Source organism: Eucalyptus grandis, chromosome 6, assembly GCF_016545825.1.
Source record: "Eucalyptus grandis isolate ANBG69807.140 chromosome 6, ASM1654582v1, whole genome shotgun sequence".
Lineage (NCBI taxonomy): Eukaryota > Viridiplantae > Streptophyta > Magnoliopsida > Myrtales > Myrtaceae > Eucalyptus > Eucalyptus grandis.
The window spans coordinates 23,903,334-23,915,589 of NC_052617.1; the positions used below are offsets into that span (position 1 = coordinate 23,903,334).

The 12,256-nt window shown below is 40.1% G+C and overlaps 1 pseudogene; it reads left to right on the forward strand.

Annotated features, from left to right (window-relative positions):
• The first annotated feature begins 3,973 nt into the window (after positions 1-3,973).
• Positions 3,974-11,132, forward strand: LOC120294386 (annotated as a pseudogene).
• The last annotated feature ends 1,124 nt before the right edge of the window (positions 11,133-12,256 follow it).

Genomic DNA, 12,256 nt, shown 5'->3' on the forward strand with positions numbered 1-12,256 from the left:
TTCTAGTTTGCTATTTGTTTTGAAATTTCTAATTATATTCTATTATTGTTGTGCAGTGTGAAGTTAATGTATCAAGATAACATGTCAATGGGAAGTTACCGTGTAGTATACACGTACATTATAGTTTTTTTGGTAACGTGCGCATACGTTATATTTTTTTAGTAATGTGCGTGCACGTTATAGTTTTTTGGTAACGTGCGCATACGTTATATTTTTTTGGTAACGTGCGCATATGTTATAGTTTTTTTTGGTAACGTGCGCGTACGCTATAGTTTTTTTGGTAACGTGCGCGTACGTTATAGTTTTTTTGGGTAACGTGCGTATATGTTATAGTTCAAATTTGAAAATAACCAAAAAAAAAAAAAAAAAAGAACCTGTTGGAACCTGGAACCGACCCTGGAACTTGTGACAGGGTAGGTTCCAGGTTCTGGTTCCCACGGGTAGGTTCCAGGTTCCTCATTTTGAGGAACTGTACTGAGGGTAGGTTCCAGTTCCGACGGAACCGAACCGGAACTGGAACCGCTCACCCCTAATGCAAAGTGTGTTTGGGAACTCATTTGTGTATATTTTGCAAAGTAGTTTTGAGGTGAAAAGAAAAAAGTAAAAAAGAAAGGAAAAGAAAAGGGAGGAGGAGATGTAGCTCTCGGCGGTGGGGCTGGTGGTGGTGGGGAGGCGGCTAGTGGCGATGGAGAGGCGGCTGGTGGCGGTGGCGGTGGCGGTGGCAGTGGAGGAAGGCGGCTCGCCTGAGGTCGCCAACCTCAGGCGACGCTTGGGTCGCGCGACCTAGGCGACGCCTGAGTCGCGCGGCCTCAGGCGACACCGCCTGAGGTCGAGCGACCCAGCGACCGCCCGAGGCCGCGCGACCTCGGGCGACGTCGCCTGGGTTGATTTCTCCCTCCAATCCTTCTTCGGCCTCCAGGTAGCGTGCTCTTGAACTCGCGGCCGTCGTCATCTTCTTCCGATCGTTGCGGGTTTCGGGAAGGATTTTCTCGCCGTCGTTTTCTGGGGGTGTTGAGTGCCGCCGTTGCCGTTGCCGTCGGCGGCGTCGCCCCGGTCGCTTGACCTTAGGCGCGACCCGGGCGTCGCCCGAGGTCGCGCGCCCTCGGGACGCCGCCCGAGGTCGAGCGACCCGAGCGATGCCGCCGGGTGGTGCGACCCGGCGACGCCCGAGGTCGCTCGACCTCGGCGAGGCTTCCCGACGGCCAGATATGGCCCCCCGCGGCCAGATCCCGGCCTCTCGCGGCTGAGCGCCGCTCGCCGGCTGAGCTTCGTGAGGAAGAACGAAGAAGACGATGAACAATGTTTTTTCGAGGGCAGAAAAGGAAAACAAAATTATCAATAAGGGCAATATTGGAAAGAAAAAAATTCATTAAACCCTAGTCTAGCATCCCGAAAATGCTGAAAGCCCAAAGCAGTCCGGACTGCTTTGGGCTTTCAGCATTCCATATGCTAAATGGAGACTTGAAAAGCCGAACCAAACGCAAAATTTTTTTTCCCAAGGGGCTTTGAGGGCTCAAAGCCCCTTGGGAAAGATTGAACCAAACGGGGCCATAGTATCCTAACTGGACTTTACGCTTTTTCTATAAACAAGTTTGACTAACATCGCATCTTGAACTCTATAATCACTATATTACCATTTTCCTTAATGTTTATATTAGTGCTTTATGCTTTGTCTCACTAATTTGTCAAAAAAATTTAATGTTATAGAATCATAAGCCTATTTTACAACTTAGTCACAATAAACATCGATATTATATTACTGCATTGAAAATAGAAAGATCAATAGAAAGATCGATTCTAATGTTTTTAGAAAGTGCTATAAATCAGTACACTATTTCATCGGAGTTCTAAATAATCATATTAGTATAAAGAGTGTTTGTGCATGGCATGGTCCTCAAATTAGCCTTCCACAAAAATTTAATAAAATTTTAGCTGATATTTGAGAGGATTGAGAAACTTTTCTAGGTCAATCTCCCTTCTAGTCCTTAATGCATAGTAATTTCTAGCCGACTGTATCTTCCCATGAGTAGTGCAAGGAAAGGTACAAATCTCATGTCTACACACTAAACAAAAACGGGCAAGGACGATTTTGTCACTTCTTCTCCAAAATGTCATTTTTCTTAGTGAATTTTTTACGGCACAGAGCGAGACGAAGACTTGCTGGTGAAGGCCGCCTTCTTTTGTCAGAACATCCAAACGGCTTCTTGTGAAATCCGGCTTCTAGGACGACCTGTCAAGTCTTCCCCGATATTAATATGGAGCCCGTGTACCTCCCTTCTTGTTTAAACACTGATGGGTCTTATTCTGTTTATTTATTTTGTATGTATGGTGAAATTCCGAGAACCTTCATTGAAATTGACCCAATGGTAAAGCCGTTCTCATGGTTTCGGTTCAAAAAATCGATTGTTGTGGGTTCGACTCCTACCTTGGGGAATTCAACTTTGAGTAAATGGTCATGGCGGTGGGTTGTTGTTTTAGTCTCCCTCCATATCATTAGCTAATTATGGTTGCATTCTCGGATTATAAAAGAAAAAATTCTGAGATCCGCTGACAAAAATTATAGAAATCAAGAATGTACAAGGTGTGTTAGAACTATTTTTTTCACGAAGTGCAGAAGGTATAATGTGACTATGCTCGAAGATTCAAAATATCTTAAAGGTCAAAAAAGGGAAAATACTATAATTTATGGAAAGAGATTACCATCAAGATGATGGAGGGGAAGAGGTACTTAAACTTCATGCAAGAACGTCAATGTGCATACATGTGTGGTGGTTCTCTCAAATTACATTGGTAATGAAATATTCGTAAAAATGTAGACAAATTAGTGTAGAAAACAAAGGGATAAATGAAACAAATAGTCTCTAAACGTTGGCCTAATATGTAATGTGATCCGTAAATCTTTAATTTATTTGATGTAGTCCCTAAATTTTTAATTTATTCAATGTGACTCCTGGACTTTTAGTATATGTTTAATATAGTCCATGAATTATATGAAAGTGTTTGGTATTGCCTTTCCATTAATTCGAGATCAATGACATTTTTTTTTTATTAAGGGACAAAATTAAATATGTACCAAAACTCCTAAGACCATATTGAACTAATTAAAAATTCAGGAAAGTTCAAAAATCAAATTGCACATTGGGCTAAAGTTTAAGGATCACTTATGTCATTTTCCCAAAAACAAAAGGGATAAGTTTAGAAAATGTGGAAGTTAAGAGAAGTCACAATACAAGATAAAGTGGCAATAATGTGAGAAGTCGCTCCTTGGATCTCTTTACTCATAGGCAGCATAGCACACTAGAGTTTTGTTTAGATCACTCATTTGGAATTTAAGTGACCGACGAGTTTATTGGAACATTATGTTGACAATTACTCTCACGAGATCCCTAGAAGCAAAGCAATTTAAGTTTCTATTTAGAATGTCTCTTATGGTTGTTTCTGTTTTTGTTTAGAATTTGAGCAAGAGATTTTATGTTGTTAAGGAGTTCCCCAAGAGTATTTATTAAATAACTAATAATGAAACTTTTAGATTTGAAAAAACTGATTCTTCTCATGTCAAATAAAATTACTACATCGTCGAGAATTGAAAAATTTCCTAACTTCTGAAACAATCATGGCTTTAGAATGTTTGCAATTTGAGTGAAAATGAAAACGAATATGTTAATTGCTCACATTTATATTTAAGTAAGTTTGTATCGGGTTCAGATGAATATAAAAGTTTGTATGAGGTAATATTTATAACTTGTTCATGAATCAAAAACATGGTTTGCCGGAAAAGCCGGGAATCGCTTTCCCATGGGTCAGTAGCGATGACCCGGTCTTCCAATGTGCTGACCGACTTCGCTGCCGCCAAGGCATCGGCATCAACGAAAGTAAGGATTATAAAAACCGGTAAGACGAGAACCAGAGGAAGGCACAGGATGGAAAAAACATAAAGATGAGAGCGGCTGTGTTGTGCTTTCTTTCAATTCCAATGGCCTTGGCTTTGGCCACTTTTACCGTGAAGGACATCAGCGACCGAACGTGCGGCAACATGAGCGTGCCTTTCCCATCTGGACTCGACGAAAGTTGCGCGTGGAACTCCTACCTCGTCCTCAGCCGCAACCACACTTCCAGGGACCTGTCTCTCGGTGACAACATTCCGGTGTTGGACATATCCGTGGAGAACGGGACAATGACCATTGGCCAGTACAGAGCTTTCGACTGCTATGACGAGAATGGCCATCTGCTTGACGACTCTGTCTTGACACTTCGATCACATTGGGTGAAGACGGGCAATATACATTCTCACTTCTCAGGCACCCAGAACAAGCTCACTGTCTTCGGTTGCGACACCTCCGCTGTTATCTTGGATGCCACTAGGACTTCCGGGAGTGGATGCTTCTCCTATTGCCGCGAGGACATTAACTTCATAGCCGAAAGCTATTGCTCCGGCTACAGATGCTGTGAAACATCGATCCCCAGGAGTCTCTGGAGCCATCATATATTCATGAGCAGCTCAACGAATTACACCTCAGTTCAGGACTTCAGCTCTTGTGGGTCAGCGTTCTTAATGGGCCAGGCTTGTTTAACGTCTCCGATTACAGACTTCCTATCCCAGATGATATGCTCGTTAAAAAATACTCAAAACGTTATCTTGGATTGGGTAGTTGAACGGGATTTGACCTGCAAGGCAGCGCAATTGAACCGATCGAGCTATGCTTGTTAAAGGTGCGTAAAAGAACTAGGATCCGCCCGGACTGCCCGAAACCGGTGAAGAATCGCCTGCACTGGTGATTCTTGAGAGAACCGGTCTAGTTCCCGCCCATGGGCGGATCCACCCACCCGCCCACCCGGACCGACTGAACCGATTATATTATAATAATATTTTAATAGTTAATATTAAAAAAAATTGAAATTACTAATTAACAAACCCAAATTAAATAATTAACCCAAATCAAATAATTACAAAAACATAATTAAAGTGGGTAATCTAATATCATGCTTGTCAAACCAAATGGAGAGGTCTTGATCCTGAAGCTGAAAAGTCCGAAGCGCACACCTTGACAATACGCCTAGTAGTTAGTGGGCCAAAAACAAGCACGCGAAGAAGCAGGAGGAGGAGAAGAAGAATAGGTTAAGCGAAGAACCAGCAATTTCGGTTGAAAACTAAAGTTGTTTAGCGTTGAGATCGGAGCTTTCGAGAAACCCAGGAACCCCCTTGAGCTAGGGTTCACGGGGAAACCCTCGATAGCAGTAGGTCCGTCCATCCGTCCATCCCTTTCCCTATATGGCCCTTCGAAAAATTGTCATCGCCCTCGATAGCAGCAACTTGTGGCTTTTGACTTATAATTAGTTTTACCATCTTTCACTTTCAACATTATGTTTTGATTTCTAGTTATTGTAGCTTTTTATTTTTAGTAGATTACTTGATATGAAGAGTACTCACGGTGGGATTTAGAAAATGATATTATTATTAGTAAAATAAGTTTTATGGACTCACTCGGAAACCGGACTAGTCTGGCAGTCCGGTTCTCGGGTGGATCCATGCAACTAACTGGTGGATCCCGGTTCTAATTTTTTGGAACCGATCCTTAGCGGGCGGTGCCTGCATGGACCATGCACACCCCTCATGCTTGTGGTGCCAATAGTTTCTGCTTTGACTTCAGAAGCGGGCAGGGTTACCGTTGCTTCTGTGATGCGGGGTCCACGGGGATTCCCTATGCCTCCCCACTATCCCCAGGATGTCAAGGTATCGTTCTGTTCTCTTTGCAAGCCAAAGTTTATATGATTGGACTGGGCCAAATTTTCTGCGGTCCAATTTCCTCGCACCAGTTTTTCATTGAGTCGAGTTAGATGCTTCCACACATATTAAGAAGCCAAAAATACAAGCATGTGCATATACAGTTCACCATTGATTCTGCTTCATATAGACATTGATGAATGCAAGGATCCACGACGATACCCATTGCATGGAAATTGCAAGAATACGCCCAGGAACTACACATGCGACTGCCCATTCGGCATGACGGGTGATGGCAAAGTCGGTTGCCAAATTTCGAGTCTTGCCACAACCGCTGCAGGTAATTCTATTCCCTTGTGATGGTCGCTTAATGAACTATTCTATTCTTGCTGATCGCGAGTCCACTTGCTATTGATCTGGTTTATGTTGAGATGTTCTGAAATTGTATTTGATCCTACTTTTCCACGGAGAGATCATTGGTCACCACTCGATGACCATCGGATAAAAAAAAGGTCAGTCTCGCCCAATGATTGCACAGTCAGTAAATCACGATCCGTTGTAATCCGAGAATCCATTCCAAGTACCATAGAAGTGCCCCTCATCTGGGTTTTTTCCTTTTCTTTTTTGGCGTTCACCAAGAGACACTCCCGGTCGCACCGTGTTTTTCTTTCTTCTGGTCGTATATTCACTGCACACACCACACTGCTTTTTTATTCTTCACGTCAAAAACACACCAACCCCTTTTGGCCAAAAGGCTAAAAAGTCCAACCTTCATCTAAAACTTGCAAGTTTACCAACATGACCAAAAGTACATCAACGAACTCAATTGAGTCTAACTAAAAAAATTACCGACAAACCTCCGATCTAAGAGTCGAAGGGTCAAGAACTCTGAGGTCCAAGTATTCAAGGGGGTCAAGTTAACATTAAAATTTAGTTCTTAAATTTAAAAGGCTCGAATTCATCGTATAACCTAAGTCAAATTTTTTGGGAGAAACTAATTCATTTATTACTCTATTTTGTGTGGTAGTCGTTGTATCGATAACATTAAGCGTAGTTGTTAGTGGGCTAGTCTTCTTCATATGCAAGAGGAGAGCCAAAGAGAGATATGTTAGGCAAAATGGAGGAGAGATCTTGAAGCACCAAAGAGTGAAAATCTTCACTGAGGCACAGTCGGTTAAAGCCACCAATCACTATGATACTAGCAACAAGCTCAGTGAGTGAGGGTGGTTTTGCTTCAATCTACAAAGGAATAATTGACGGTGATGTTTTATTTGCAGTCAAGAAGCCTAAAGATGTCCTTGTCAATAAGTCAAAAGACATGAACAAGGACTTGTCTCTAAGTACTCACGATAAATTTCTACACGAAATCAGCATCATTTCACAGGTGAATCACAAGAACTTGGTCAAGCTCCTGGGCATATGTTTGGAGACAAATGTGCCATTGTTGGTCTATGAATTCATTCCTAATGGGACTCTCTATCACCACATTCATGACAAGAGATCGACCGTTTTGCGCTCGTGGAAGAATTGCCTCAGGATTGCCTCGGAAGCTACCTTGGCCCTTGAGTACTTGCATTCCCTAGCTGACTCGCCAGTCATTCACAGTGATGTCAAGTCTCTGAATATACTTTTAGACGAGAAGCACTCAGCAAAAGTATCTAATTTCGGGGCCTCGTCTTTTGATATCACCTGGAAAGACTCATATAGCTGATAGAGTACAAGGCACAATAGGTTACCTTGACCCTAAGTATCTCACCACTGGTGAATTAACCACGAAGAGCGACGTTTATAGTTTTGGGGTTGTCCTTGTGGAGCTCCTCACCGGAGAGATGCCAACCCAATGAGCAAAATATGGGGAAAAAATCAACGCCGTCCAATTTTTCATCTCCCCCATGGAGAACCAGACACTCATCCATATGATAAAGTTCGAGGCATCCAACGAAGGTGAATTGCAGGAGATCGAGGCAGTTGGTTCGCTTGGTAGAAGGTGCTTAAACTTTAACGGCGTCAAAAGGCCAACAATGAGGGAAGTGGCCGAGCAACTGACTAGGATCAACAAGAACTTGTGGGTCGATCAACAGGACGATGAAGAGACTCAAAGTGTACCTGACGAGACAGGATGTGATTCTCTTCGGACTTCAATCAGTGAAATAAACAAACTGAATCGACTGCTCTTTTATTATTTGACATCGAAGCAGCCACTTCTAGTTCCAGTGTCTGATTTGTGCTTTCTAACATAAAAACAAGTCCAGGGGTCGTATCTCCCGGCTTGATTAATAAGGGATTTTAAAGTTTTTTAAGGGATGATTCTTATTTAAGGTAAGTACGGTTTAGGATTTGCTGGATGAATAATTACAGAATGATTGCGCTGTTCCGTATCTATTCGAACAATTTAATGGGAAATTACATTTTTGAATTGCATTTTCCCATAGACCTTCTTTCCCAAATAAAGCACGAAGGCAGTTTCCTAATTTTTGGCGTTGTATCGTTTTCTCTTTTTTGCCGTTTTGTCACTATAGCAAAAGATGCCGCTTTATAGAAAGGCAAGAGCTACGAGAAAGCTTGAATGACAAACTCTACCCACAAAGTTACAAAGTTGATTCGAGTTATCCACGCAGTTAGATCTGTAATGCTCGTGTGAAAATTACTAGATCCAGTGTGGTGGCTCAAATCCGTGCGTCAATAAAAAACTTAACCTAAACAAGATTCTCACGTAACACTAATTAATTCGATGAATAAATGTGGCCTGCCTGGCTTGTCCCATTATCTACATTGTCACTTAGCACTATAGAGATGTCAAAAACTGACCGAGCCAAACCGAAAAGTTCGGTTTTTCCGGTTTGTTCGGATAAAATTAAAAATCAAAATTTTTTTTTAACGGTTTGATTTTTATCAATTCGGGGTTAATCGAACTAAACCAATAAAATATAATTTTTTTCCTTTTATTTTTTAAAAATCATTTTTAATTTTTAATTTTCTTTTTCTTTTTCTTTCTTTTTATTCTTCTTCTTCATTGGCCAGTGGCCAGCCGTGGCGGGTGACCAGCCAATGAAGAAAAAAAAAAAAAAAAAGAAAAAGGAACAAGAAAGAAAAGGAAAAAAAGAAAGAAAAAGAAAAAATGAAAAAATGATTTTTAATAAATAAAAAATTTATTGAAAGGAGTGCATGTAGCAAAAGATTTTCCTTACCGAGCAAAGAAAATATTTTCTAGTTCATTTTCATGTTTTAGCCGAACAATGAAAAATATGATTATTTTCTTAGAAAATGACTTCTTGAAAAATTAAGATAATATAAAATTCATTCATTAGTACCGTTAATATTTCTAATTATATCCACAGAGATATGCAAGGCCAATTCTTCTCCAAGCCTATTAAGTGAATTCATAATACAAAGTATGCAACCATGGATTGTGTCCTCAAGCCTTCATTATATATTATATGGATTATACACCTAATATGTTACCTTAGATTTCATACAAAATATAAGGATTTTGGTATCTTTTAAAGTGATAAAAAAATTAAGGAAAATGCTAATATTAAGGCCATTGAATTGCTACGGAATTTAATATTACATTTCATTTATTTTCACGTGGTAACATTCACAAAATTATTTCATTTGGAAAAATAATAGCGGTATATTGAATTTATTTTTTCACCTAATTAAAAATTAAATTCTTATGAAAACAAATGAAGTTTTTATCTTGCTAGGAAAAAGACAATTTAATTGGAAAATTAATCTTACAATATATAACATCAACAAAAAACAAAACAAAAACAAAAACAAAAGTAAAAACCAAAAAACCGAACCGAACTGAACGAATTGAATGAATTTTCTTATTGGTTCGGTTCGGTTTGGTTTTCCAAAAAATCTAAACTGAACCAAACCATTTACACCCCTACTTAGCAGAATAGCTTCTCTTGCTTAGTCCATGATAAACAAACTCCAGCATAGTGTCTCCACAGTGTAACTCACTTTGGACTATAGAATCCCCCAACACAGAGTCTTTGTCAATGCAATTTGCATCATCGATTGTTTTTTATTTATTATTATTTCGGATTTGGTGCCGCTGTCTTGAGCTTGGCTTATTGGCGGTCCTTGGTCTTAGGTTGCGAGGCGGCTGAGCCACCGTCGTCTCTGGTCAGGTTCCCATGACTTAGGTCCAAGCACAGGGTCGTGGGTTTGTCAGCTGGGCATCAGCTCCAAAGCATTCGAAACAACCTTGCAATAGTGAAGTTCTATTCCAAAAATCATTTCTAATTTTCAATATAGAAAGCCATATTGCTGATTTTAGATATAGATTTTTCCATTGATTATAAAACGATTTCTCATGGACTTGCTTCTTAAACGTTAAAATACCGGAGAATTGTAGAGGGTTTCGGTAATTTACCTGATTCTTTTTATTAGTATTTGCATCACATGCATTGCATGTGGTTTTGTGATATTAACATCTTCATATAAAAAGAATATTGATAAGGACAGGCTTTTAGGCTTTTAGGGTCGTCTTTGCCGGTTGCTGATTGTTAATTTTTTCAGCAGTGTTTTTGAGAGGGTTGTTTCCAATATTTTTTAAGTGCTTCTGATATTTGAACAGAAGAGTTTTGAACTTTATGTAATTGTCAAAAAACAAACCCTCTCACAAGCATCAACAAACTCAACGATGGTGGCCTCAAGATGAGATTATCGCTTTATCTAAGACGAGTAAGAGATTATCAGAAGCTGCAGAGACAGTCACATATCCATAAATCAGATGAGACAATAATTCATTAATCACAACTGTACTATACAGTCAGTCAAAGACTCGTCCTGTGCATTTTTGCAAGAAGTAAAATCCTTCCGATGCCAAGGCTTTGGGATTAAATCTTGCCTTGGTGACGACTTTGAAACCCTGTAAAGGTACAAGACTACATTTCCACATGATGGAAGGGCCGATGTCTTCTTAATATGCACAAAAGACCAAAGAGCTATTGGAAGCTGTACTGCAAGAAAATGGCCCCTAAATTAAGGACAACACTTTCGTTACGTGATCTGTGTATGGCTGTCATAGACTTATAGTTACAAATGATAACTACGTTTTTGTAATCACTGTGCGATTATGTATGTAGGCTCAGCGGCGATAAAGATTAATCAGTCAATCGCATCTCTCTGTCATCTGCACAAGATGGCTTGGAATGTAATATGCAGAAGAGCCTTTTTTGTTGTGAATTTGCACCCTTGCACCGATTAAACGATCTGAGGCATCAATTCTACGTCTCTTCAGAGTTTTGATCCTTTCAGAAATGGCTTCCACTGAGCGTATGGATTTCTTTATCTACAGTTCTCTTCCATGGAGGGCGAACGAATTGACATTGTCGGTGTAGTTCATCTTCGTGAGCTCCTCGGGTCGAAGCGGCAAACTGATGCCTCGCCCTGAGCACTTACATCGGAAGTCAGTAGGCAAGATAGAAAAAAAAAAAAAATATTAACCAAACAAAGATCAGGTGATAACTCTTTGTTTTTTTTTATATAGATTAATACCACGAAAAATCTCAAATTGGTGCACATATGACAAATTTACCATAAATTAATTATACCTGTGACAAATTTACTCTATGTTAGTTTTCGTTAAATTTTACTATCAAATTGCTAATTGGATGACATGTGGTAGTTAATAGGTGTACCCGTTTGAGGTTTTACTCCCTGTTTGCTAAAGGTGTATGGGTTCATGGTTTTTGGTGGTATTAATCTAATTAGTGGAACTAATAGAGGGTAAATCCGTCGTAAATGTTCTAATTTGGGGTTTTTAGTAGGCAAAAAATTAGTTTGGGTAAAATTTATCGCCGGTGTTCTAATTTAATTTTTAGTGATCGAAAAATTAATTTGAAATAAATTTATCAAATATATATCAATTTAGGATTTTGCCATATTTGCATGGACATAAGGATAGTGTGTCCGGGCTTTGGAGATCATCATGGCTTCAAAGTGACGTAATTGAATTCCGATGCAGGGACCGTCGGTTGAACCATCGCATCCGGAACCAAAAAACGAGTTCCTCTCATTCTCTGTCGCGGGACTGAATCGAGTTCCCTGTGGGTTTTTTAAGACGAGCCGAACTGAAGAGGAATTTGCATTTCTGGATGGGAATTAAAATATGGACAAAAGAAATTGGGACGACCAATGGAGGCCGTAACGAACAAGTGGTTTTAACGACGTGTTTCCCTGTTCCTAATTGTTGACGCCCACTGCTTCTTCCCCCACTTTTTCAGGAATAAAACATTCCTGCTTTTTTATATGCTGGGATAGATTTTTGGAAGTCATAAGCTTGTTAGTAGAGAACGAATTTCTCTGGGTGCTTCTTCCCTCTGCAAACAACCCCCCAAAAAAAAAAAAAACCCAAAATGGAGTAGCGACTCTCTTTCCCCACAAATGCCCTAGACTCATCACAACAAGACTGATTATTATTACCTTCTGATAATCCATAAAATTCCTTTTAAATCCCATGAAGCTTTAGGTTCAGCCTTGGATATGAGCACATGGCATTGACCCAAAGCAGTTTAC